Raw genomic sequence first — 27,993 nt, forward strand, 5'->3', positions numbered from 1 at the left:
CAATGAGCATTGGTAGCATACCATTTTGGAGGGCAGGTGTATATCCAAATTTCTGAGATGGGTTAGGAAGAAATCCTGTAACAGAAAGAAAAAAAAAATCCCTGAATTCTAGTAGTCAGTAAAAACAATCTTTCCTAAACGGAGGTTGGGCATCCTGGCAGAATTTCCAGGTTGAAAAATGGGACTCCAGGTGTGTTTATTAAAGGGGGCTCAGCTGCAGATACACTGGGGAACTTTGCCTAGATGGTCTCCATTCCTCTGAGTCCTAAAGTTTAGATAATTGGTGAATAGAGAGCGACAAAGGGATTCAAGGAAGCAATATTAGAACAGATGAAGTGCTAAGAGAGAAAGGGGCTGGCCCCCAGCTAAGAATGGCGAAATGGTGACAAGATTGGACACTGGCAGCAAACACAGAGTCTTCAAACAAAGAACACTGAGACTAGAGGCTTCCATCTACCTGTATTCAAAGAAAACAAAGATCCCAACTCTGACGACCTTTTGTGGCAGGTCTCCTCTCGTCTGTCAGTGCATTTCCAGGACTTATAATGAGTTCCAAAGTTTATAGCCCAAAGCAGGTAAATCTTAGGAAAATGATCCAAGAATGTATTGGTCTCCAATATAAAACTAAATTGCTATTGGCTTCAGTGTTAAATTGCAAAAATATCATTGTAGTTATTAAATCTGTTTCAATTTATGATATTAGTACACCCATGCCTTTTAAAGTGGGGACAAATTGAACATTTTTAAGTGCCTTCCATTTTATTTGGATTGATACCACCCTCTTATAAACCCAGTAACATTTTACAAAAGTCTAAAATAATTTTATTTATATATTGATTTGTTTATAGTTCATCTATTCTATTCTAATATCTAAATTCTAGGCAAATCTCTGCAGCACCTTTGAACTTTGGCTTAAGAAGTGAAGGAGACTTGAACTCTGCCATATCTATGACCAGAGGGTGAGTTTGAAGCAGTTTCTTTTTTTTTTTTTTTAATTAATTTACTTTTTAATTGAAGGATAATTGCTTTACAAAATTTTACTGTTTTCTGTTGAACCTCAACATAAATCAGCCATAGATATACATATATCCCCTCCCTTTTGAACCTCCGTCCCACCTCCCTCTCCATCCCGCCCCTCTCAGTTGATACAGAGCCCCAGTTTGAGTTTCCTGAGCCATACCGCAAATTCCCCTTGTTTATCTATTTTACATATGGTAATGTAAGCTGCTGCTTCTACATAGAGCTTGCCTAAGAGAATGAAGAGGAAGAAAAGGTCCCATAAAAGAATAAGACTTTTATGATGGAAGGGGAAGGAGCAGAATGTGGAAGGGCAACTGGCCTTGAAGTAAAGATCTTGGATTCTACGCTGCTTCTTTTGACACCCATGGCCAAGTCATTCACTTGATGCTTCCTTGATAACATCTCTAAGCTTATCAGGCTGTTAACTAGATTATTGCCTAGAGTTTTCTGCAGGTTTATAATATTTTTAAAAATTAAGGCAAATAAATGTAATGCATATTCATCATTAAAAGTTGTGAAGTATAAGAAAAGTACAAAGAGAAAAGAAAACAAAAATACTGCTAATAGAGTTATCCATAAAACCCTTGTAAAAATTTGAGATATGGTCTTCTACCTTCTACTCTTTGGCTCTGGGGGTATGTAAGTGTGTGTGAAACATTTTAGAAGCGAAATTAGGAGAAAGAAGTTTTGGAGTGTAACTTGTTCAACTAAATATACATCATGAATAGTTTTCATGTTTATACAGTAACAGAAAACTTGATTTAAGTTTTTATTAAATGAGTTTATGAGCCTATATTTATGAGTTTATAAATGTAAATTTATTATAATCTATGAATGTGTGTTTATACATATATATGTGTGTGGATGGTGGGGAAACAGTGGAAACAGTGACAGAATTTATTTTCTTGGGCTCCAAAATCACTGCAGATGGTGAATGCAGCCATGAAATTAAAAGATGCTTGCTCCTTGGAAGAAAAATTATGACTAACCTAGACAGCATATTAAAAATCAGACATTACTTTGCCAACAAAGGTCTGTCTAGTCAAGGCTATGGTTTTTCCAGTAGTCATGTATGGATGTGAGAGTTGGACTGTGAAGAAAGCTGAGTGCCAAAGAATTGATGTTTTGAACTGTGGTGTTGGAGAAGACTCTTGAGAGTCCCTTGGACTGCAAGGAGATCCAACCAGTCCATTCTAACAGAGATCAGCCCTGGGTGTTCTTCGGAAGGACTGATGCTGAAGCTGAAGCTCTAGTACTTTGTCCACCTCATGTGAAGAGTGACTCATTGGAAAAGACCCTGATGCTGGGAGGGATTGGGGGCAGGAGGAGATGGGGATGACAGAGGATGAGATGACTGGATGGCATCACCAACTTGATGGACATGGGTTTGGGTGGACTCCGGGAGTTGGTGATAGACAGGGAGGCCTGGCGTGCTGTGGTCCATGGGATCACAAGAGTTGGACACGACTGAACGACTGAACTGAACTGAGCTGAACTGGTGGATGGCTGACTGTGTTGTGTATATGTGTATATGTGCTCATTTTCCTCAGGTTGTTTCTAATTCACCACAAAATTAATACAACTCCAGTGATGGTCTTTGCAACCAAATTTCTGTGGAATGTCCAACAACGAGAAGGAGAGGGGATACAATGCGTGGGCATGTGGGCACATGTTGTACATATGTACATTTTTTTCACAACTGAATCTTTCAGAGTTGTAAGTAACATCTTATTGGATTCAGGGTAGACTTGGGCCAATTACCACAGGAACGGTTAATAATAGGAACAGTTTGATTAGGTTTAGGTGCAAGAGTCAGGAAATGTTATTGTTATTGTTTAGTCAATAAGTCCTGTCCGACTTTTCTGATCCCCATGGACTGTAGTCCACCAGACTTCTCTACCCATGAGATTTCTCAGGCAAGAATACTGGAGTGGGTCACCATTTCCTTCTCCAAGGAATCTTCCTGACCCAGGGATCGACCCCTCATCTCCTGCATTAGCAGGTGGATTCTTTGCCACTGAGTCACCAGGGAAGCCCCCTAAATACAGCCACACTCCTGGGCTGGGATGGGAAAACCACATTCCTCTGAAGAATGAAAGAACAATACAGAATGGGAGAAAAGATCCAGAAACCTCCTGTTGTAAGAGCCCTGTTGTGTGGAAAACCTTACTTGGAAAGAATGTATTAGTTGGGAGCTCTTCAGGCAGGTTAGAGGTTCAGAGAAAACTCCAAAGAGAATTACTGCATCTGCAGTAATACCAAGAAACAAGTTGTCATCATCTCCTGGGCTTTGTCTGCTGTAACTCCTGAGTTTTATGGTCTGGTTTAAATTACCTATATATAATTACCCTCCACCCCAGTTCCTGGCCATGTCTTTCTCACGTTGCCAGGCCTGCTGCTTCTCCTTTGTTCTTCCTGAACCAATCCTGCATAACCTGTAAGAATTAACTCAGGCTCCATTTTTTAAGGATGCCATGTGTAACTTCCCTTACCAAAGTCCATGACACACTTCTGGTCTCCCGTAACACCCTGGGCCTGCTTCTGTTAATATTCTTACCATGTGGAAATACATTTAGTCTTCATACATCTTTCTCTTTGAACTGAACTTCTTGAAGGAATGATTTAGCCTGTCATCTTTATAATTCTAATGGCACCCCACTCCAGTACTTTTGCCTGGAAAATCCCATGGACAGAGGAGCCTGGTAGGCTGCAGTCCGTGGGGTCGCTAAGAGTCGGACACGACTGAGTGACTTCACTTTCACTTTTCACTTTCATGCATTAGAGAAGGAAATGGTGACCCACTCCAGTGTTCTTGCCTGGAGAATCCCAGGGAAGGGGGAGCCTGGTGGGCTGCCGTCTATGGGGTCGCACAGAGTGGGACATGACTGAAGCAACTTAGCAGCAGCAGCAAGATAATATTTAGAATATTCATTTGTTTAATGGAAAGACTGCTTCCACAATAAAGCTGGTTACATGAAGAATAGATAAGAACATAACTGTGTAATAAATGAGTCAATTTCACTGATTCAAATCTATCAACTGCCATAATAGTATATGGGAGGGTTGCCAGGTTCATTGTACCTGATGGATGTTTGTTTCTGTTTTTTTGCATCCTATAGTATAAATCTTCATGGTTAAATGTTAATTGACACTGAATTAATTGAATGCCAGGAATATTGTGTAGCTGACCTAGCTGGTCCAGAACCCTGGACAATATAATTCAGTGCTAAAATAAGGCTTTATGGAAAGCCTGAAGCAGAAGTCCAGTATGAAGAGATCACATTTCTAGAGAAGAACAATTTTTAAATCCCTTGAAGCAGAACTCAAGATGCTCTATTCCATTTTGCCCTGTACCGTTAGTGCTGTTTGATGGTCAGTGAGTCTCTCAATTACTTTCTCATTTGAAAAATGAGTTGATGTCTGTCAAAACAAATGAAGGAAGTAAAGAGAGGTAAGTAGCTGTCCAGAGAGATAAGATTAATGGACAGGTTGCCATTGGTATTTGTCCTGAATGAGGACAGAATTTGAGGACCGATAGTCAAAGAGTCATATGAAAATTGGTGTAAGAGTTGCTGTGCAGTGGTTATGAGTTCAGTGATAAAATGAGTATTTTGTATAGATCATACTCTCCTATTGCATGTGAATTAATTGTTTTACAGAAATAAGAAAAATATCTATGGCCATGGTGGCCAATCAATCGCGCTGGGTGGGAAATGTCCAGGAAAATCTACCTCTTAGAAGGTTGAGCCAATAGATGCTTCAATTTAGAAAGCTGGGGCCCCATGTTACTTTTGACCTGCTTTCTACACATTGTGCTTTAGTTACTATTATTAAGATTTTGGCTATCATCGATTTGCAAATTATAAATTATGTAAACAGTAAGGAGAAATATATCAAATAAAAGAGATAAAAATCTCTAGGAAAGTCTAAATAGGCAACAATTATTACTCTTTTACCAACAGACTTTAACAATAAAAATACAGCACTTAAGTGCATGAATGTGATCTAAATTCCATATCATTATAAATTACTTCCTGTGTGTGCAGCCCTAAAGATTATTCAAATAATGCTAAGAAATTAAAGCCACATGACATTCTGAAATGAGAACATGCAGATACTTGGGGCATATGTTCACCAAAACATCCAGATATATTGCTAAAGTTGACCAGCATTTGCCTTTTACTTAAACTATTTCTCTACACACATCTGAGATATCCCTTTGATTAATTGGTGCCTAAAGAGAGAAAAAGTCATCTTTTTTTTTTTTTTTTTTAAACAGCAAACATTTATTATCCTACAGTTTTGTATGAGTTAAGAATCTGGTTGTAGCTTAGCTGGGTGCACCTGTCTTAAGTTCTCTCACAGGGCAAAAACTCAGGTATTGTATTCAGGGCTATGGTTTCATTTCAAGGCTCAACTGGGGGAGGATCTAATTCCAAGGTCACTTCTTTGCTTGCTGGCAGCATCCAGTTCCTCCAGGGTAGCACTGTGAGCCTCGGTTTCTCTCTGACTGTTGACCAAAGGGCTCCATCAACTCCTTGTCAAATGGGCCTCTCCGTAGAGTGCCTCTCATGGCAGCTGGCTTCATGAGAGCAAGCAAGCAAGAGGGCAAGAGACTATGACAACATGGAAGTCACTCTCTTCTTGAACTACCTTTAGAACTAACATCCCATCACTTCAGACGTATTTATTCATCATCATCACTATTTCCAGCACACACTCAAGGAGAGGGCATATCATGTGGTGTGACTTTGAGGAGGTGGGGCTCACTGGAAGCCAAGTGAGAAGCTGTCTAATGCATCTCATTACTATTAATAGAAGGAAAAGGAAGGAGGCAATCTCACTGCAAACCAAGGAGCCCAACTAGAAAACCCAGGTGAGGAAAAGTTTCTTGCCAAATGCTCCCCAAAAGTCAACTAATAAAAGGGCCCAAAAGTGATCAAAGGATTTTGGAACATCATCATTGTCAGTTACCAGTAAAGACAGTGCAGAGAAGAGAGGAGCCAGGAGACCAGATGGAGGAGGGCTGAGAGTGACCATGATTGGTAAGGCAGATGCAGAAAGTGTCATTTACATTCCGGATGGTTGGTGTGTTAGTTTCCTACTGATGCTGTAGCAAGCCACACAAATTAAGACAAATGTATTATCTTCAGTTCTAGAAGTCAGAAATGCTCTAAGTCAGTTGTTGGCTGATTTAGAGGGTGCATTCCTTCTGAATTTTGTAAAGTACAGTCTGTTTCCTTAGCTGTTCCGTCTTCTAGAGGCTCCCCACATTCCTTTGATCACAGCCCCTTCCTCCATTTTCAAGGCCAACAGTGCTGCCCCTTCGAAAGTCTTTCTCTTATCTCTGCTTCCATCACCACATCTCCTTCTCTGACTCTAACCTTCATGCTTTTATTTACAAAGCCGTTGTGATGGACTGAATTCACCTGGATCACCCAGAATGATCTCTCCAATTCAAATTCCTTAATCACATTGCAAAGTCTCTTTTGCCACATCAGCCAGTTCAGTTCAATCACTCAGTCATGTCTAGCTCTTTGCAACCCCATGGACTGCAACATGCCAGGCTTCCTTGTCCATTACCAATTCCTAGAGCTTGCTCAAACTCATGTGCATTGAGTTGGTGATGCCATCCAACCATTGCTTCCACTGTCATCCCCTTCTCCTCCTGCCTTCAATCTTTCCCAGCATGAGGGTCTTTTCCAATGAGGAAGTTCTTCACATCAGGTGGCCAAAGTATTGGAGTTTCAGCTTCAGTGTCAGTCCTTCCAATGAATATTCAGGATTTCCTTTATGATTAACTGGTTGGATCTCCTTGCAGTCCAAGGGACCCTCAAGAGTCTTCTCCAATGCCACAGTTCAAAAGCATTAATTCTTTGGTGCTCAACTTTCTTTATGGTCCAGCTCTCACATCCATACATGGCTATTGGAAAAACCATAGCTTTGACTATACAGAACTTGTCACCAAAGTAATGTCTCTGCTTTAAAATATAGTGTCTAGGTTTGTCATAACTTTTCTTCCAAGGAGCAAGCATCTTTTAATTTCATGGCTGCAGTCACCATCTGCAGTGATTTTGGAGCCCAAGAAATAAAGTCTGTCACTGTTTCCATTGTTTCCCCATCTATTTGCCGTGAAGTGATGGGACCAGATGCCATGATCTTTGTTTTTTGAATGTTGAATTTTAAGCCAGCTTTTTCACTCTCCTCTTTCACTTTCATCAAGAAGCTTTTTAGTTCCTCTTTGCTTTCTGCCTTAAGGGTGGTGTCATCTGTGTATCTGAGGTTATTGATATTGCTCCTGGCAATCTTGATTCCAGTTTGTGCTTCATCCAGCCCAGCATTTCACATGGTGTACTCTGCATATAAGTTAAATAAGCAGGGTGACAATATACAGCCTTGATGTACTCCTTTCCCAATTTGGAACCAGTCTATTGTTCCATGTCCATTTCTAACTGTTGCTTCTTGACCTTCATACAGAGTTCTCAGGAGGCAGGAAAGGTGGTCTGGTTATTCCCATCTCTTTAAGAGCTTTCCACAGTTGGTGGTGATCCACACAGTCAAAGGCTTTGGTGTAGTCAATACAGCAGAAATAGATGTTTTTCTGGAACTCTGTTGGTTTTTCAATGATCCAAGAGATGTTGGCAATTTGACTCCTGATTCCTCTGCTTTTTCTAAATCCAGCTTGAATATCTGGAAGTTCTTGGTTTACATACTGTTGAAGCCTAGCTTCGAGAATTTTGAGCATTACTTCGCTAGTGTGTGAGATGACTTTTGCCACATAAGGCAACAAATGTCCAGTTTCTAAAGATGAGGCTATAGACATCTTTGTTTAGTCACTCAGTTGTGCCCAACTCTGCAACCCCGTGGACTGTAGCCAGTCACCTATCGTATGTTGTACACTGCTGGTGTTTTTATGCTTCAGACAAAACCTCACTTGTTTAACAAATCCTGGAAAGGAGGTGCACCCTTTGTTTTGTGGAACTTTTCAGGGGTTACCATGCCCAAACTCTGAGGGCAGAGAAGCTGTGCCCTCCTGACATCTTTCTTTGGAGCTCATCCCCTGCAGGCATGGCTGTTCAGAGAGGCCCCTGCCAGGCCACGCTGACAGGTTTGCTCTGCACCCTCATGTCTGACCTTTCACCTTCTGCCCTCATCCTAGAATGTTCTTTCCTCCTCATTGTCTGCTTTGTGTAGTCTCTATGGAGTCGCTGCTTGCATGTGGTGATGTGGAACTCCAGAAAAGTGCTCAATGGTTTTCCTTCCAGCACTTTTGTGAAATCACAGGCCAGGTTTTCCCTCCATTCTCTGCTCTTGGTGTCTGATGTCTGCAATGCCCTTAAGTCTGCCATAATGGGCTTTCGTCTCAAGATGGTGGAGTAGAAGAACGGGCTCTCAACTGTGCAAGAGTGTTTTGCGAAGTCTGAGAAGATCATTGCTATATTTATTTGCCTGGATTCAACAAAGCCCTTTTGTATAATATGACAGGATACAATAAGACATATAACCCTTGATTACCTCAAGGAGTAGACCCAGCTCTTTCTCAAAATTTGCTTCTATAAAATAGACAGAAAAAACTCTACTCAAAATTATAGATAATCTATATGATTAGAGGACACTGCAGTTAAGTTGGTGGTAAGAGTATTAGAAGGCTAATGAAGAACTCAATATAAAGTAGTGTGTTCATGTCTTTGGCTCTTAGTAAGAGCTAGTTTGGGAATTTCCTGGTGGTCCGGTGGTTAAAACTCTGCCTGCCAGTGTGGGGAACAGGGATGATCCCCAGTCTGGGAAGATCCCACATACTTCAGAGCAGCTAAGCCCATGCACCACAACTGCTGCAGCCCACAAGCCCTGGAGCCCGCATTATGCAACAAGAGAAACCAATGCACAGAGAAACCTAAGTGCCACAACTAGAGAAAGCCTGCCCACAGTAATGAAGACCCACACAGGCACAAGTAAATAAACGAATTTTAAAATAAAAAAAAGAGTCTATCCTAGAATAAAACATAGGGAATTCCTTGACCTTGACTTTGGCAAAGATTTTATTTATTTATTTTTTAATTTTACAGCAAAAGCAAAGATAAATGCATGGAACTACATCAAACTAAAAAGCTTCTGCTTAGCAAAAAATAAATAAATAAATAAACAAAATAAAAAGGCAACCAGTAAAATGGGTTTGCAAATATATTTGCAAATCATACCTCTATTAAGAAGTTAATCTTATACAAATATTCAGGAAACTTGTACGTAACAATAACAAGAAACCCAAATAACCCTTGAAGCTTCTAGTGAGGATTAATATGGAAATTTAATTTCAAATCTTAAAGCAATCTTCAGAAACTAAAGTTAATAATCATAGTCATCACGTATCAATCTTTGCAATTATTCTTTTGTTTCTTTCCATATTCCCTGAGGATGCATCAAGCATTAAGCTCTATTTAGCTATGGAGATTTACCACCTTTGTTCCAGGTGACTGAGTCACTAAACACTAACTTGGGATGAAATTTATTTTTTCTTTTGTTACCTGACAGAGCTCAGAAAACAGAAGAAACTTTAAATCTCAATAAAATTTTCAGTTTTATTGAAAATTTTGAAAATTTTCAAATTCAAAATTGAAAATATTGAAAAATTTCAATATTCATACCAAACCCCAAATGACGACAGTGGGGCCAGTTTTGGGAGCTCCTCTAACTCATTTCTTTCATTTGAAAAAGAGTAAAGTCCAAATAGTTTGAAGGTGGCACTAGACTATCCCTCAGAGACTGTTCCTGTTTCAGAAATGGGTGCAATTAGAGGGCTTTACTAAGCTCAGTGTGGATTTCACTTTAGTTTATTCCTACAGTGTGAAAAACTGAAGGATGTGGGTGAGTGGTGGACAGAGAGCCCAGGCCTCCCTTGTAGCTCATAGAAGCACTCCCCAAACTTGCCTACGATGGCAATATTTGTCATCCCCAAACTAGCTCAACTAGGTTCAAAAGGTCTAGAATACAGACCTGTGTGTGCTTATTCACTCAGTCGTGTCTGACTCTTTCTGCCTCCATCGATTGTAGCCCTCCAGGCTCCTCTGTCCATGGGATTCTCCAGCCAAGAATATGGGAGTGGGTTGCTATAACCTCCTTCAGGAGATCTTCCCAACCCAGGGATTGAACCCAGGTCTCCTGCCTTGCAGGTAAATTCTTTACCATCACCAAGGAAGATTACAGACTTGCTGTCTTTCACATACTATAGTAAATATGGTATTTACTTTGAGAGTGTTCTAAAGTTTTCTTGTGGGTGGGGATGTCGGGATGGTTACAGCTTACTAGGTATGGTGAAGAGTAGAAGCAGAAGATCTTTGAAACTAGAAACGTGTAACCCTTGATGTGGATGGGTGTAGCTGACAGCACTTGCGGTGAACTGAGGTAGTGGGTAGGTATTTCAGGTATAGGCTTCTGCACATTTTGTGTATTCCCACACAGTTGGGTGCAGCTTGCTGTGTTCAAATAGTGTTTCTCCAGGATGAAATCATTTTGCATTTGTATACTATGTATACTATGCTCAAATTATTACATAATAATATGTCCTTTGCATTGACACAAATCCATCTTTTCAAAACAAGCCTTTTAGAGCAAAACTGCCTACGTACCTAGCAGTGGTTTCAGAGTCCATGACCTACCTTGCTATTCACACAACATGTGTTATGAGGATTAGATGAGTTAAGAAATATGAACATAATTTGAAATCTGTGAAGCACTGTATAGTAGTTAAAAATGTAGAAAAATCTGGAGCCAGTTTATAATATTTTATAGGCAACAAGATCTTATAGTCTAACACCCTTAAATAAACTAATTTATTATTGATTTCCATGAATAAAATGAAAAAAATAGCTGAAAAATAGTCTCTTTTTGAACAGCCTGTCTTTTATTAGTCTAAAATCAGAGTTGATAAACAATATGGAGTCATGATTCAATTGTATCTCTAGTGGTCAGAGTACATTGATTTAGCCAAAAGGTTCATTTGCGTTTTCCCTTAAGATGTTACCAGAAAAGAAAAAACCAGAATGAACATTTTGGCCAATCCAGGACATGCCAATGATTTTAAAAATGTAGTTCCTTGTATCCCTGCCATGTGGTGTGTGCTGTGCTTAGACGTGTCTAACTCTTTGTGACCCCATGAACTCTAGCCCACCAGGCTCCTCTGTCCATGGGATTCTCCAGGCAAGAATACTGGAGTTGGTGCCATTTCCTTCTCCAGGGGATCTTTCTGACCCAGGGATTGAACCTGCATCTCCTGACAGGCAGATTTTTTTTACCACTGAGCCATCAGGGAAACCCCCAGGAACAATGGGAAATAAGTTAATGAGGAGTGACTGTGGTGTCCAGACAAGGTACAAGTTCCAGCTGCAACAAAAAAAGTGTAAGTGTGTCTCCCCTTCTTTGCCCAATTGGCAGAGTCTGCCCTTCAAAATATCAATTGGAACGGAATGGGACATACTGTCTGGGCAGTGAAGGTAAGAGCACCAGTGAATTCCTAAAGATTTATGATTGGCTTAAGGAATTTCTCTATCTCTCTCTTTCCTCCTCCCTCTCTGTTTTTTACTCTATCTTCCTTCTTTCCTTCCTTCCTTCTTTCTTTTCTCTTTCTCTCTATATTTTTCTTTCCTGTACTCTCTCTCTCTCCTTTCTCTATATTCAGTTAGAAAAAAAAGTGTCCAAGAGACAGATTCCTTTTCAGAAATCCAGTATGATTTAGGGGACATGGACACTTCTCTTCTTTCAAATACCGTCTAAGGAAACCTTCATGAATAAGGTCCTCCAGGGATGTGCTCCCATGAATAACACCCTTTGTCCATGGAAGGACCCTTGGACTAAAATTCTCTATAAAGATTAAACAAAGATTTGCACTTCCCAACCAGGGATCAAAGCCAGGTCTCCCACATTGCAGGCAGATTCTTTACTATCTGAACCATCAGGGAAGCCATAACCCCCCTTATTCCCCTTTAGAGACAAAGACAACTCTTTTAGTATGCCTAGTGGGCTTATTTTTTATTTAAATATGTTACTGTTTGAGTGTATGCATTTTTAATTTTTTATGTAAGGTTCTTATATTTCCCACTCTTCTGTTTCACTAAGAATTATGTTTCCCCTGTGGCTTGGCTGTAAAGAATCCATTTGCGATGCAGGAGATACAGGAGACATGGGTTCAATCCCTGGGTCTGGAAGATCCCCTGGAGGAGGGCATGGCAACCCACTCCAGTATCCTTGCCTGGAGAATTCCATGGACAGACGAGCCTGGTGGGCTACAGTCCATGGGATTGCACAAAGTTCGACACTACTGAAGCAATTTAGCACAGGTATGTATAACTTGTTATAGTTTACAAAGTGTTTCCATTCTTATTATCTTCTTTAATCCCCTCAACTCAAAGCAGCAGACAGGGTACTTTTGAAGCCCTCTCCTCCCTTCCCAATGATTAGTAGCTTATGTCTCTGGTTCAACTATTTTATCCTGACTCCTTAAGATACATTAATTCTCTCTATGTGCTTAGTCACTCAGTCATGTCTGACTCTTTGTAACCCCATGAACTGTAGCCTGCCAAGCTCCTCTGTCCATGGGACTTACCAGGTAAGAATACTGGAGTGGGTTGCCATGCCCTCCTCCAGGGGATCTTCTCGACCCAGGAATGGAACCGGGGTCTCCTGAATTGCAGGTGGATTCTTTACCAGCTGAGCTACCAGGGAAGCCCAGTTCTCTCTATATTATAACCTAGTTCCACCAGCCTTAGCAAGAATATTCAAAGCAGCTGTATATCAACACGTGGTCCAAGACATCAAGTATTCAGCTAACACAGAGAGTAATATTACAAACATGCATATTCAGGTGGCCCATCTGCTGTTCACACTTCTGCACCAGTCAACCCAAAATCTAGATGAACATACTCATACACACACACACAAGTGCTGAAAGGAATTAAAAACTTCCACTTCTTAATAATGTGTAACATTTCAGCATATACGTTCCAACATAAAAATGACCACTATGTACAAATGAATAGCAAAAATTCATGCTAGTTTGATCCACATTATGAAATGGGGAATTACCACTGGAGAAATAAAGGGGAAAAAAACCCAACTCTCCAGAGCTGAATACTAGAAGGGAATTTCCGTTACTCTGTGAGTCTGACTGAAAAGTAACTAACAGAACCAACAAAGCTTGCAGTCTTTGGATTTGAACCTGATAAGGGACAAATACAGCACCCAGGAGAGTGCACCTATTTCAAATGTGCTGGAGGCAGAACTCTCAGCTACAGACCAGAAGGAAGGCTGGCCCTGCCACCATTAGCCAAGCTAAAAGGCTGTAGTGGCCACAGAACTCATGGAGGAGATATGATTCAGAGAATTTTTCTAAGAGGTGATATGAAACAGAAGAGTGAGAACTGGATGGAAGGCTTAGCAGCCCAAGTTTCCAGCTCTGATTCTGTCCCGAGGGTGAATTAGTGCTGGGAAAGTTTCCCCACTTCCCTGTGCATCTTCTTCCTTTTTTAAAGATTTGTTTCTATTTATTTATTCTCTTTTTGGCTATGCTGAGTCTGTTATTGCTTGAGGGCTCTCTCTGGATGTAAGAAGCGGGGGCTACTTTCTAGCTGTGGTGGCTCCTCTTACTGCAGAGCACAGTCTCTAAGGCACTGGCTTCAGAAGTTGTGGCTTGGGGGCTCAGTAATTGCGGCGCATGGGCTTAATTGACCCACAGGATGTGAGATCTTCCCAAACCAGGGATTGAACCAGTGTCCCTTGCAATGCAAGGTGGATGCTTAACTACTAGACAGCCAGAGAGGCCAACATCCTTTTTCTTGACCTTAAAATGAGAATGTCGAATAGGAACTGGAATAGTAAGTAGGCGTTTCCTTATGTATTGACCTCTTTTGCTTTAGCAAAGCCAGAAAGTGATGGTGTGAGTGTCTTGCTTTTCCACACCTATAGAGCTGATCTTTGAGTCATATTCCTGGTTTTGTGATGAAGTAGCCTGGTTGTAAAGTAGCCTCTTCATTGTTTTTATTATCGCAATTACACAGGCACACTTTAAAGGCCGTAATTTCTCCTGGCTTTCCACTGAGAAGATCAAAGCCAGAGGAGGAGAATGCAAAGAAAGTACTTTCCTGTGCTGATGGATTGTACACTGAAAAGAAAGTCAAAGTAATCCATCTCCGTCAGCTTCCCTCTTTCCTCTGCTCTCACACACAGTTTGTTTACAAACTATGCTGACCTACCGTGAAGAGCTTCTGTAAGAATCAGGAACTACCAACCACCTGAGCTCCCTGGAGGCCAGGCCAGAAACTCAGTTTGCTTCTGTGCATTCCAGCTCGAGCAGACTTTGTCTGTTTTACAAGTGATGAGTTGTGATGGAGCTGCTGCTTTGATATGGTCCTCCGTGGCCCTGTGTCAAACGGTAGCCTTGAACCCCACTCTGGGGAGGAGAAGGAGCAGGGAGGTCAACGCGTGCTGGCGTCCAGGGAAACATGTCAGCTCGTAAGTCTTCAGAACCTCCTGCCATAACAGCAGCTGTAGCTTGCAAATGTCTGAACCTGGAGATTTTTCTCCTCCTTGTTTTGTCCTCGTGTGAAAAACTGTAAGTGGATCTATTCCTGTTTGGCCTCAAAGGCAACCCATTTAACAAGTTGGCCCTGGGCCTGCAGGTATTTGAGAAGCAGTACAGCACATCCCCAGCCCGTGGTACTTCGTCTTCCGGGAGCTAGGCTGGCCTGTTTTCAGCCTCACTTGCCCTGCCTCTGGCATCGGGCGTACCACCGCCCTGTCCCCATTAGGGTGTCATTAGTGCCCTTAATGAAAATCCAGTTTTACACACTGAAAAGTGATCTGAAGCAGTTGCGAGGAAACGCTATAAAACCCGCCCCTGCTGTTAGCAGGAGCCTTCGCACACCTGCAGTTTTGACAGGGCTCTTAAAAAAACCCTCTCCCCCTGGGTGGAAGGAGGGGCCACAAGCATAACAAACAGTGCAAACAGCTTCATGCCGGGGCTGGGAAAGCCCTCCTCTGCCCCACGTGCCCCATGATGAAGGACTGAAACATTAAGCTTTTGTCTGAGGAAACTGGTCATTAACCCCAGGAACAGGGATTGTTCACCAAACCCACCAGGCTTAAACAATCCTCTGTGGCGTTTTCTTCAGGCAGAAGTAAAGAAGTACCAGTCATTCATGTAAAATAATCATCTGTTTCATAAAAAACTCAAGTATAAATTCCAGAGTTAGGGAATCTGTTTTTTATACTATACGATACCGTGGAAAAAACACCGTCAGTTGTCTTAATTCTAAGACACTATAGAATTGCTGTGTGGAATTAGAAAGTTGAAAGGGAAAAAGGTGATTACATTGAGAGAGATACAGTCCTATATTAAAACACAGAAAGAAGGCGGAGACGGTCTTTGAATATTCGTATACAAATAAGACGGAGAAGGCAATGGCATCCCACTGCCGTACTCTTGCCTGGAAAGTCCCATGGACGGAGGAGCCTGGTGGGCTGCAGTCCATGGGGTCGCAAAGAGTCGGACACGACTGAGCGACTTCACTTTCACTTTTCACTTTCATGCATTGGAGAAGGAAATGGCAACCCACTCCAGTGTTCTTGCCTGGAGAATCCCAGGGACAGGGGAGCCTGGTGGGCTGCCGTCTATGGGGTCGCACAGAGTCGGACACGACTGAAGCGACTTAGCAGCAGCAGCAGCATTCAAATAAGAACAATGCCGATCTAGGCAATTCCTTCAGCAGGGACTCAGCAAAGGCACTTAAAACTGTGGCTGTGAGGATGGAGAGGAACCAGGTCTGTGTCTCTGTGACTGAGATGCAGAGAACAACCACACTGGCAGGAAGAGGGCTGTTCCTTCACACTGTAGCTCCAGAGTGGACTCGAAGGTTCAGCCCAGGGGTGTGCTGCATTGCTCAATAACTTTTTGTTTTATAGATATATAGATGTGTGTGCCTTTCAACAATACGTAAGCTCACGTATTAGATACATACATTATATATATATATATATATTTGATTTTAGTCACTAGCTGTGGCCGACTCTTCGTGACCCCATGGACTGTAGCCTGCCAGGCTTCTCAGTCTATGGGACTTCCCAGACAAGAATACAGGAGTGGGTTGCCATTTCCTTCTCCATCGGGTCTTCCTGATGCAGGTAGGAAACCCACGTCTCCTGCATTGACAGGCAGATTCTTTACCACTGAGCCAAGTGGGAAGCCCTAATATATATATATATATATGTACACATATACACACATATACTTATTTACTTTTGAAAGACATTTGAATATGGAAATAACCACAGCTTCAGAGTTGTATGGAGTGTTGAAAGTGAAAGTCACTCAGTTGTGTCCGACTCTGCAATCCCATGGACTCTACAGTCCATAGAACTCTCAAAGCCAGAATAGCAGAGTGGGTAGCCTTTCTCTTCTCCAGGGGATCTTCCCAACCCAGGGATCGAATCCAGGTCTCCTGCATTGCAGGTGGATTCTTTACCAGCTGAGCTCTCAGGGAAGCCCAGTGAGTGTTGAAAAGGTGTTTAAGCAAAACTATAGAAAATACCTGTATTTTCTATGGCTCACAGTAATAGAGCCTTAAGGAATCCCTTGAAGAAAGAAAACCAAATAAATTACAAAGGAAACTTGGTTTTTCCACCCTTCATGAAGTAGCATTTTTGTTTTTAAGAGTTTTTGTTTATGTATGTTCTCCCCAAATAAGCCTACCTCTCATGTTTATCCTTTCTACCTAGATTCACAGCTGTTACAATCCTGAGTGAATCTCAGCTTTCTTTCACTGACAACACTTCACATATTTGAAGTGATAGGAGACGCATTTTCCTCCCCCTGTAGGGAGTCGTGACAGCTCATAAAGCAGTGGAATGAGTAATGGCTCTCTCTCTCTCAGCTCCCTGTCCACGTGTAGGGGAGGTCCCTCCCTCTCTGTTTTTGATATTGGGACTTGATGGGGATGAGGAAGGGATCCTATTTGAGCTGATGAGCAAAGGTCAGCTCTACATATTCCTTTCTGAAGCAGTCATTCTAAGGTCTAGATTTTAAGAGAAATGCTAGGAACTTGGACTATGACTACCAGAAGGACCATCTCTATACTCTGCAGGGCTCCCGTTTAAGAGAATGATTAATAATTTGAAAGTGTTGATGACACAGCAAGACCTTGTGCAGTCTCCATGCCCTAGAAGCTGGCTCTGGCTGCTCATTAAAGAGATTCTTTTTAATCTAATTTTATAAGTTGTAAAGTTAATATTTCTATTTTCAGTGGTCTTATATCCTTGCATTTTTCTTAATTGGCTATAGATTCAAGTCAAGTTTAGTAGAGAGAGGTGTGGTTTGTAAAATCCCTTATAATCATAATAGAAGGCAGGGATTATCTCTCTAGAATCTACTTTTATGCAGGTTAAGAAAGTTTTGACAACTAAATGGAATATAATAAGCCTTTAAATGGTTATTAATGCTCTATGACATGTAAAAAAATTTTAGCATGTAATGAGATGAAAGCAAAATACACCATTAAGTATAAAGTTATTTATATTATTTAGAAACTCCACAGACACTGCCTATAAGAGATGTTCAACCAGTAATGCTAACAGTTGATATATCTGCATGGCAGAACTATGGAGGATTCCTTTTATAAATGTCTTTTAATGTTCTACAATTAATAATTAAACCTGAAGTTACAAGAATGTTAAACATATAATCTGAAAATTCTCAAAGCAATGAAAGAAAATGTCTCAGGATTAAGTAAACCATTACTCATTAGGATGAAAGTGTCAGTTGGGCAGGATGAATCGTAAGAGATGCACAATTAACATATTGTGGTGAAATCCCAGAACAATGAAATGAGAAAAAAGATGATGGCTTGTTTTGTGTTTGGAAATTTGGAACAGATTTGTGCAGGGAAAAGGTGGAGAAATAAGAAGATATAGATTGCTATATCTCACAGTGCTATTATGCAAATATGAAAATAAAGACGTGTCGATTCAGAAATCTTATAACAACTAGGCTTTCTCTAAAATATACAGTACTGCTAGAGTCATTGAAGAATAGGTATAGAAGGAGACCGACAAGAATAAAACTCAGTCTGATTTAAAATTGGGCACATTACGTAACCTCTCATACCTCAATTTTCTCAGCTGTAAAATAGGGGTAGGATTTCCCCCCATATTTTCCCATGAGAATTAAATACATTAATGTAGATTAAGTAGATACAAGAATATATAATAAAAATAAAATAAAAAATAAAAATAATTATTATCACAATAATAATAAATAAATAAATAATTATTATCACATAGGTGTTAATATGGATAGAAGGATACAGAGTTGAAAGTTTTTATTTCACAGGGAGAATGTGGATATGGAATAACTCTAGGCATTTAAAAATTATCAGTTATATTTGACTAGGATAATATATCATGATGACATTGGATTTATTCCAGAAATTCAAGTTTTGCCTAACACTTAAAAATTCAACCAAGGCACATCACAGCAACAGAAAAAGTGAATAATTATCTCATCGCATAAAAAGTATTAGATAAAAATTTAATATCTGTTCATGATTGAAAAGAAATCATTAACAAACTAGGAATAGAAAGGAAGCTTCCTCTCCAGGGTTATTGAGGTATAACTGACATATAACATTGTGTAGGTTAAGTGTAGAACATGATGATTAAATACCCATATATATTGTGAAATGATTGCCACAATAAGATTAGCTAACACAGTATCTCACATAGTTACCATTGTGTGTGTGTGTGTGTGTGTGTGTGTGTGTAGTATTGTTAATTATAAGGCTTCCCTGGTGGCTAGTCATCATAATGTGCACTAGATTCCCAGAACTTATTAATTTTATGATTTAAAGTTTTGTACTCTTTGACTAAAATCTTCCCGTTTCCCCTGCCCTCCAAATTGTCATAATCACCAAACTGCTATCTGTTTTTGTGAGCTCAACTTTTTAGATTCCACATACAACTGAGATTGCAGTAGTTGTTCTTCTCTGACTGGTTTATTTCACTTAGCCTAATGCCCTCAAGGTTCATCCGTGTTGCCACAAATAACAGGATTTAGAAGGGACCTTGAAAATCTAATAATGAATGAATGGTATTTAACAAAATCTACAATAAACAGCATACTTGATAATGAAATTATCAGTTGTATTCTTAAAAACGAAACAGAACAAGGGAGCAGTCATGGACTGAAAGTCATGTCCGACTCTGTGTGACCCCAGAGACGGCAGCCCACCAGGCCCCCCCAGCCCTGGGATTAGACCAGAAGCATAAGTAAAATGTACAAGAATTAAAAAGGAAGGAAAAATGTATTGCTTGTAACTAATAATATAATTTTGTACATAGAAATACCAAAATACTGACACGCTAGTTTAAAAGAATGAATTTAATAAACTCCACTGAATAAAAATAAGTATAATAATCAAATTTGCTTTTGGATATAAGCAATAAATAACTGGAAAATTATATTACAATAAAATGGCATTAAAATACCTTCAAAAACAACAAATGCTTTCACATATACCTAAGAGTAGGTATGGAAAATCTTTACACTGAAAAGTATAAAATATTATTAATAAAAAATTTGAGACAAAAATAGACCATGTTCATAGAATAGAAGCCTCAATATTTTAAAATTATCACTTTCTCCAATTTGATTTAAAATACAGTCTGATTTTAAGCAAAATTTCGTTGGAGTTTTATGTGCAAGTTGATAAGCTGATTATATAAAATGTTATGGAAACACAAAGGAATTAGATGAGCCACCTGATTTTGAACAACAATGACTTGCACTATTAGATACTAAGACCAAATATAAAACTATAGTGATCAAGATGTGGTGGTATTGGTACCAGGTAAGTCAATCAATCAAATAAACAACTGAAATAGAATAGAGAGACCAGAAGTTGACCGATGTATACATTGTCACCTGATTCTTGTAAAACAACACTATAGTACAGTAGAGAAAGGATGGTGTTTTTAATATATGCTGTGTCTTCTATATATTCATATGGAAAATAAATGTGTCTTAATTCCTTCCTCACACCATACATAAAATAATTCCATGAAATTTAAACATCTAAATGTGAAAGGTAAAAGACAGATTTTAGGGAAAAATAATGAGAGACCATTTCTGTAAAATTGTAGGAAGCAGCAGTTCTGGTAAAGGAGGGGAAGAGTAATGCTTATGAGATGCGCTCAGAGCCTTCCTTTGTTCATAGCCAAAGCCTGCTCTCCAGAAGAAAGGCTTTGTCAGAGCCTTGTCTCAGCTGGGGAAGAGTGTAATCTGCACTCTTAGCTTTCCTGTCTCACCTAGGGAGATGAGGGGGTGGTGGTGGGAATACAGAGTCAACACAGGCAAGGGCTTCAAGGAAACAGATTGGGAATACTGCAGCTAAGGGGAGGGGAAAAGTTATACCACCATGGAAACACCTGTGAAGGTCACATTTCTGAGACACAGGTCTAGAAAAAAGCCTGAGATTCAATCGTAAAATTGTAGAATGCCAGGTTATAGTATACCAGGGAGGTTTAGTTATTTTAAATTCCAAGTTTATAAATTTAAATCTCTATGATATCAGAATCTTCTTATCATGACTGCTTTGTCTCTTTAAAGTGTGTTTTCTCTTGCTTTTTTGGCAAGCCTTCTAATTTTTTGATGAAAGCGAGAAATTTTGTATTGTTACCACTTTAGCTCCTATCACAGCTAAAGTAAACAGGCCATTAGTGAGAGGATGTATGTTAATCTGGCTACAAGTATGACTTTGTATATCACTTGTTGTAGTTATAGGTGCCAGAGTTTTCACATTCCTCTGGAGTCCTTGTTTTTTTTTTCTCTTCTCTGGAGACTTCCTAATTACTCCTCTCAGAGAATCTGTGTCTTGAAGTTTTTCCAGTTGTAACCCACTGTTACACTTGGAGCCCTGTTAGTGTGGTGTGGTGTGGGGGCTGAGTGGGAGGGCATTCTATGTCCATTGACAGATGAATGGATAAAGAAACTGTAGTACATATATACCATGGAATATTACTCAGCCATGAAAAGGAAAACATTTGACTCAGCTCTAATGAGGTGGATGAGCCTAGAGCCTATTATACGAGTGAAGTAAGTCAGAAAGAGAAAAACAAATATATATTAACGCATATATATGGAATCTAGAAAGGTGGTACTGAGGAAACTATCTGCAGGGCAGCAATGGAGATTCAGATATAGAGAACAGACTTGTGGACATGGTGGAGAAAGGATAGAGAGGGATGAATTGAAAGAGTAACACTGAAACAAACATTGCTGCTGCTAAGTCACTTCAGTCGTGTCCGACTCTGTGCGACCCCATAGACGGCAGCCCACCAGGCTCCCCCGTCCCTGGGATTCTCCAGGCAAGAACACTGGAGTGGGTTGCCATTTCCTTCTCCAATGCATGAAAGTGAAAGTGAAATCGCTCAGTCGTGTCCGACTCTTAGCGACCCCATGGACTGTAGCCCGCCAGGCTCCTCCGTCCATGGGATTTTCCAGGCAAGAGTACTGGAGTGGGGTGCCATTGCCTTCTCCGGAAACATACATTACCATACGTAAAATAGATAACCAGTGGGAACTTGCTGTATGAAGCAGGGAGCTCAAACATGGTGCTCTGTGACAACCTAGAGGAATGGGATGAGATGGGAGGTGGGAGGGAGATTCAAGAAGGAGGCTACATATGTATACCTATGGCTGATTTGTGCTGATGTATGGCAGAAATAACAGAATACTGTAAAGCAATGCTAAACATTCTAAGGCGGAGAGAAGACATTACATGAGAAGAGATGACTGATAGAAACGGATAGATGAAAATTCTAAAAAAATAATCCAAAGGAAATGCTAGAAATCAGAAACACTGTAACAGAAATGAAGAATGACTTTGGTGTACCGATCAGTAAACTCAACATGTCTGAGGAAAGAATTGGTAAGCTTGAAGGTAGTTCAACAGAAACTACCCAAACTAAAATTCAAAAGAAGAATGAAAAAAAAAGAAGGATGAACAGGCAAGAATTAGGGGACAATTTCAAACGTGGTTCAGTTCAGTTCAGTTGCTCAGTCGTGTCCAACTCTTTGTGACCCCATGAACCACAGAACGCCAGGCCTCCCTGTCCATCACCAACTCCCGGAGTCCACCAAAACCCATGTCCATTGTGTCGGTGATGCCATGCAACCATCTCATCCTCTGTCGTCCCCTTCTCCTCCTGCCCTCAATCTTTCCCAGCATTAGGGTCTTTTCAAATGAGTCAGCTCTCCGCATCAGGTGGACAAAGTACTGGTGTTTCAGGTTCAACATCAGTCCCTTCAGTGAACACCCAGGACTGATCTCCCTTAGAATGTAGCATCCACATAACTGGAACACCAGAAGGAAAAGAAAGAAAATGGGGCAGAAAAAAATATTTGATTTAATAATGGTCAAGAACTGTCCAAAATTAATAACAGACCTCAAACCACATAGCAAGGAAACTCAGAGAATGCAAAGTAGAAAAATACCAAACATATACATCTTGAGCCTAAGTATATCGTATTTAAATAGCAGAAAATTAAAAACAAAGAGAAAATGTTGAAGTCAGAGGGAAAATAAGAATCACCTTAACTATAGAAGAAAAGGATAAGGATAACATCACACTTGTCATCAGAGATCAGGCAAGCAAGAAGAGAGGGGAGTGAATGATTTAAAATGTTGAAAGAAAAAACAGACTCTGATTTAGAATTCTGTACCAGTGAAATTATGCTTAAAAAGGCAATTAAAGACAAGTAAATCTTTTTCAAACAAACCAAAATTGAGATTAATCACCTTCCCTAATGTTAAAGGAAGTTCTTTTTTTTTTTTTTTTTTTTTAAGGAAGTTCTTTAGTCAGAGGGAGAAGTATAAATAATACATAGCCAAAAGAGTAGTATCAAGAGAAGTAAAAACATTTTGAATTAAATACAAATCCAACTTATCAAGATCTTTGGGATGCAACAAAAGTAGTGCTAAGAGGGAAACATTAAAAGAACTGTACATAGGAGAGAACAAGATGGTGGAGGAGTAGATGGCCATGGAGTACATCTCTCTCCACAGATACACCAGGAATATACCTTCAGACACAGAAGTGTATGCAGAACACCAGCTGAGAGCAAACAGGAAGACCTGATCAGCAGAAAAGAATATATAGATCCACGGAAAACTTGGTAGGACGAAGGAACTAGGGGGAAACAGGAGTGTTAGTAGGACTGGACTGCCCTTGGTGGGCAGGGGAACTGAAGCAGGGCTGAAGATCCCCATATTGGGGCAACAGTTTGAGTCAGAGGAGAAACATTTAAGACTGAGAGTGAAACAGCTGATCTGTGGCAACCTAAACGGAATGAGAATCATACAGTCCTTGCCCCAACCATACACACCCTGGACAGGGATGAAGGTCCCCTAAAAGGGGCAGCGGCTGGGAGATGGAGTTTGGGGATTGTGGAGCAGTCCCAGGGCGAGGGCTGCTGTTGACTGTGGAGAGACAGATCGAGGGGATGTGAAGGAGGAGATTGTGGTGGGAAATGCCTGTGGAGGAAAGACAGGCAGCCATGGAAGCAAGGCAGTACAGCTGAGTCATGCTTAGGGGGTGGAGCCATCACCATAGCCTCTCTCGCCCCTCCCCGCTGGACAGCTTCCAGAGCTGAACAGTAGAGAGGCTGGCCCATCAAATGCCTGACTGACTGAACTACAGAGCAGGACCCAACCCAGGGTGCTCCTTTAAGTGCCTGATATGCCAATCTACAGAGTAGGACCCCAGCTGGGGGGCCCCTCTATGTGCCTGATATACTGAACAACAGAGAAGGACCCCAGGCAAGGGAGCCCTCTAAGTGCCTGACTGGGTGGAGCTAAGGAGAAAGAATGGCCAAAAGGCCTTCTGATTGCCAGCTACAAGAAGCTCGAAAAAAGACTCTGATAGGGCCACAACTCCTGTGGCAGAGGCAGTCCGTGTCCTTGCCCACTTGGTGCCATCAGGGTCCCCAAAAGACAAACAGCTGAACCACCTTCACAGTCAACCCTCACTGGGTCAGAGCCATCACAGGCAAAAAAAGTTTTGCATCTATGCATGCAGGGTGGCTTCTATCATGTCCAACTCTTTGCGACCCTGTAGACTGTGGCCTGCCAGGCTTCTCAGCCAGTGGGGTACTCCAGGCAAGAATACTGGAGCATATTGTCCAATACTGGTTGCCATACCCTTCTAGAGCACTGTATTTTCTGCTGCCCTAGCCACCAACTCCCCTGAGTACCTGGTGCTGCTAGAACTCCTGCGACCCAAGCAGCTGCATCACCTCCACATAGGGCCCTCACAGGAGCAAATCCAGTTCCTCCAGGGCAGCCTCAGGAGTGAACCCCAGTGGGTGATCCACATGCAGAGGAGGAAATAAAACCACAACTGAAACCCAGGGGCAGTGTGGCTAAGGAAAAAGACCCAAAATCTTCCCACCAGCTGCACTAGCTGCAGATTAAATCCACACAATCAACTAGGCAGACTCTGTGTCTATGGAACATATAAAAGGTCACTGAGAGCTCCCACAAAAGAAAACACACTAGCTCTGGTAGCTGTGGACATCGGAGGCAAGAACACACAGGAATAGGACCAGATTAGAATCTGAGCTGCCCCTACAGCAGGTCCAGAGACTAGCACAGTGTTGGAGGGGATCCTAGGGAGGTGAGGTGGACTGTGACGCCCAGCGAGGGAAAGGACTTTGACAGTAATGACTCAAGAAAAACATTTAATATCCTTACGTTTTGACTTGTTCTGTAGATTCTTTTGGATTTTTTAAAATTTTATTTCCCCCCTCTGTTGTAGTTGTAAATTTTATTGGCACTATGAAATCTAATTAAGCTTTTGAGCTCCCCTGCCTCGTTACATTTTTTTTTTACTGTTGTTATAAACCTTTGCAGTTCTGTGGCGTTTTCTTTCTTCCTTTTTTTCTTTCTTCTTCCTTTATTTTTCTTTTCTCTTCTTTGAATGTTAAGTTTCAATTTTTGTAAACTGTTATTATGTTTTCTACATTTATTCCTTTGTTTGTTTTTCCTACTGTTCTTTTCCCCTTGCAGTTAATCTTTAATGTATATAAATCTTCTTTATCTACCTCTATTTAACTCTGCATATCTATTCTTTCTTTCTTTTCTTTCTTCTCAACATATTTGTTAGTTTTGTTTTCATTGCTTAATTCTCCACTTGGCACCTTGCTTTAGTTTTGTTTTCCACTTTGTGCTATATTTACTTTTGTTCTTAACTGGTAGATATAATTTTTGATTTCCTTTGTTTGCCAGGTCAATCTGCTGTACTTTATTTTTGCTGCACTGTTTTGATTTTGCTTATGGGTATATATGTATATGTGTATATTCTATTATTTGTTTGATTTTGTAACTGCCATTTGTCAGGGGTTCATCTTTGGTTTCTTGTTTTTGGGTATTTGGGTATTTGGGTTTTGGGTATTAATCTCACAATGCCATAACAAACCACATGTGGAATCTTCATTCCTCACCAGAGATCAAGCCATGAGCCTTTGGAGTCAGAGCATTGACTCCAAGGCCCTGGACTACCAGAGAACTAATCCTAGGGAGTATCAAATAGTGAGAACTCACACAAAGGAAACCACTTGAATACAAGACCTGGCATCACTCAACCACTAGTAGCACCCTGTGCAGGACAAACAAAACAAAAATATAAACCAAATCTCAGCATGCAGGATTACCACCACAGTCAGGCTTGCCCATCCAGGGAAAAACAACCAACTAAACAAACAAAAAATGAGCAAAATTATCACCCTATACAAAGCTTACTCAATCACTGGACCAACCTTAGGAGAACAGAAACCAAAAGGAAGAAGGAATTCAACCTTGAAGCCTGTGAAAAGGAGACCTCAAACACAGTAAGTTAAAAAAATAATAATGAAAAGGCAGAGAAATACTACACAAATGAAGGAACAAGCTAGAAACCCAGAAGTCCAAATTAAAGAGAGGAAATAGGTAAACTACCTGAAAAAGAATTCAGAATAATGATAGTAAAGATGATCAAAAATCTTGAAAACAGAATGGAGAAAGTGCAAGAATCAATTAACAAAGACCTAGAATTAAAGAATAAACATAGAGAGATGAATTTTAATTACTGAAATTAAAAATGTTCTAGAAGGAAGCAATAGCAGAATATTTGAATCAGAAGGATGAATCAGTGAGCTGGAAGATAAAATGGTGGAAATAACTTCTAAAGAGCAGAATAAAGTAAAACAAATGAAAAGAACTGAGGATAGTCTCAGAGAACTCTGGGACAATATCAAACACACCAACATTCAAATTATAGGGGTCCCTGAAGAAGAAGGGAAAAAGAAGGGATATTAGAAAAAATTTTTAAGAGATTATAGTTGAAAATTTCCCCAAAATGGAAAAGGAAATAGTCAATCAAGTTCAAGAGGTGCAAAGAGTCCCATACAGGATAAACCAAGGAGAAACACACCAGTTCAGTTCAGTCACTCAGTCGTGTCTGACTCTTTGCAACCCCATGAATCGCAGCACGCCAGGCCTCCCTGTCCATCACCAACTCCCGGAGTTCACTCAGACTCATGTCCATCGAGTCAGTGATGCCATCCAGCCATCTCATCCTCTGTCGTCCCCTTCTCCTCCTGCCCCCAATCCCTCCCGGCATCAGAGTCTTTTCCAATGAGTCAACTCTTCACATGAGGTGGCCAGAGTACTGGAGTTTCAGCTTTAGCATCATTCCTTCCAAAGAAATCCCAGGGCTGATCTCCTTCAGAATGGACTGGTTGGATCTCCTTGCAGTCCAAGGGACTCTGAAGAGTCTTCTCCAACACCAGAGTTCAAAAGCGTCAATTCTTCGGCACTCAGCCTTCTTCACAGTCCAACTCTCACATCCACACCTGACCACTGGAAAAACCATAGCCTTTACTAGATGGACCTTTGTTTGCAAAGGAATGTCTCTGCTTTTCAGTATGCTATCTAGGTTGGTCATAACTTTTCTTCCAAGGAGTAAGTGTTTTTTAATTTCATGGCTGCAGTCATCATCTGCAGTGATTTTGACACACACTAATCAAACTAACAAAGACTAAACACAAAGAAACAATATTAAAAGCAGCAAGGAAAAAGCAACAACTAGCATACAAGGGAAACCCCATGTGTTTAACAGCTGATCTTTCAGCAGAAACTCTGCAGGTGAGGAGGGAATGCCAGGATATATTTAATGTACTGAAAGGGAAAAAAAATCTACAACCAAGATTAGTGTAAACAGTAATAATCTCATTTAAAGTTGATGGAGAAATAAAAAGTTCTTCAGACAAGCAAAAGTTAAGAGAATTCAGTACCACCACACCATCTTTACAACAAGTGTTAAAGGGACTTAAATAGTTAAGAAATACAAGGGAAGAAAAAGATCTACAAAATCAACCCCAAACAACTAAGAAAATGGTGATCAGTTCAGTTCAGTTCAGTTGCTCAGTCGTGTCCGACTCTTCGCGACCCCATGAATCACAGCACGCCAGGCCTCCCTGTCCATCACCAACTCCCAGAGTTCACTGAGACTCACGTCCATCGAGTCAGTGATGCCATCCAACCATCTCATCCTCTGTTGTCCCCTTCTCCTCCTGCCCCCAATCCCTCCCAGCATCAGAGTCTTTTCCAATGAGTCAACTCTTCACAAGAGGTGGCCAAAGTACTGGAGTTTCCGCTTTAGCATCATTCCCTCCAAAGAAATCCCAGGGCTGATCTCCTTCAGAATGGACTAGTTGGATCTCCTTGCAATCCAAGGGACTCTCAAGAGTCTTCTCCAACATCACAGTTCAAAAGCATCAATTCTTCAGCACTCAGCCTTCTTCACAGTCCAACTCTCATATCCATATATGACCACTGGAAAAACCATAGCCTTGACTAGATGGACCTTAGGAACATATATATCCATAATTACTTTAAA

At 40.7% G+C, this 27,993-nt stretch overlaps 1 long non-coding RNA gene across 2 annotated transcripts in view; it reads left to right on the forward strand.

Moving 5' to 3' along the window:
* The window catches only part of LOC147361281 (uncharacterized), a 264,942-nt gene that overhangs the window by 214,429 nt on the left and 22,520 nt on the right, over positions 1-27,993 (forward strand). The window contains exons 2-3 of one of the 2 annotated variants that reach the window (XR_015140008.1): positions 882-959; positions 1,242-1,701. This is a non-coding gene — a long non-coding RNA (uncharacterized LOC147361281). Of the gene's footprint in view, positions 1-881; positions 960-1,241; positions 1,702-27,993 lie in introns of those variants that run through there. The other variant, XR_015140009.1, reaches the window with a different exon arrangement.

Source organism: Bos grunniens, chromosome 13 (genome assembly GCF_055505025.1).
Source record: "Bos grunniens cultivar Pamir isolate PY7600 chromosome 13, Bosgru_T2T1.0, whole genome shotgun sequence".
Lineage (NCBI taxonomy): Eukaryota > Metazoa > Chordata > Mammalia > Artiodactyla > Bovidae > Bos > Bos grunniens.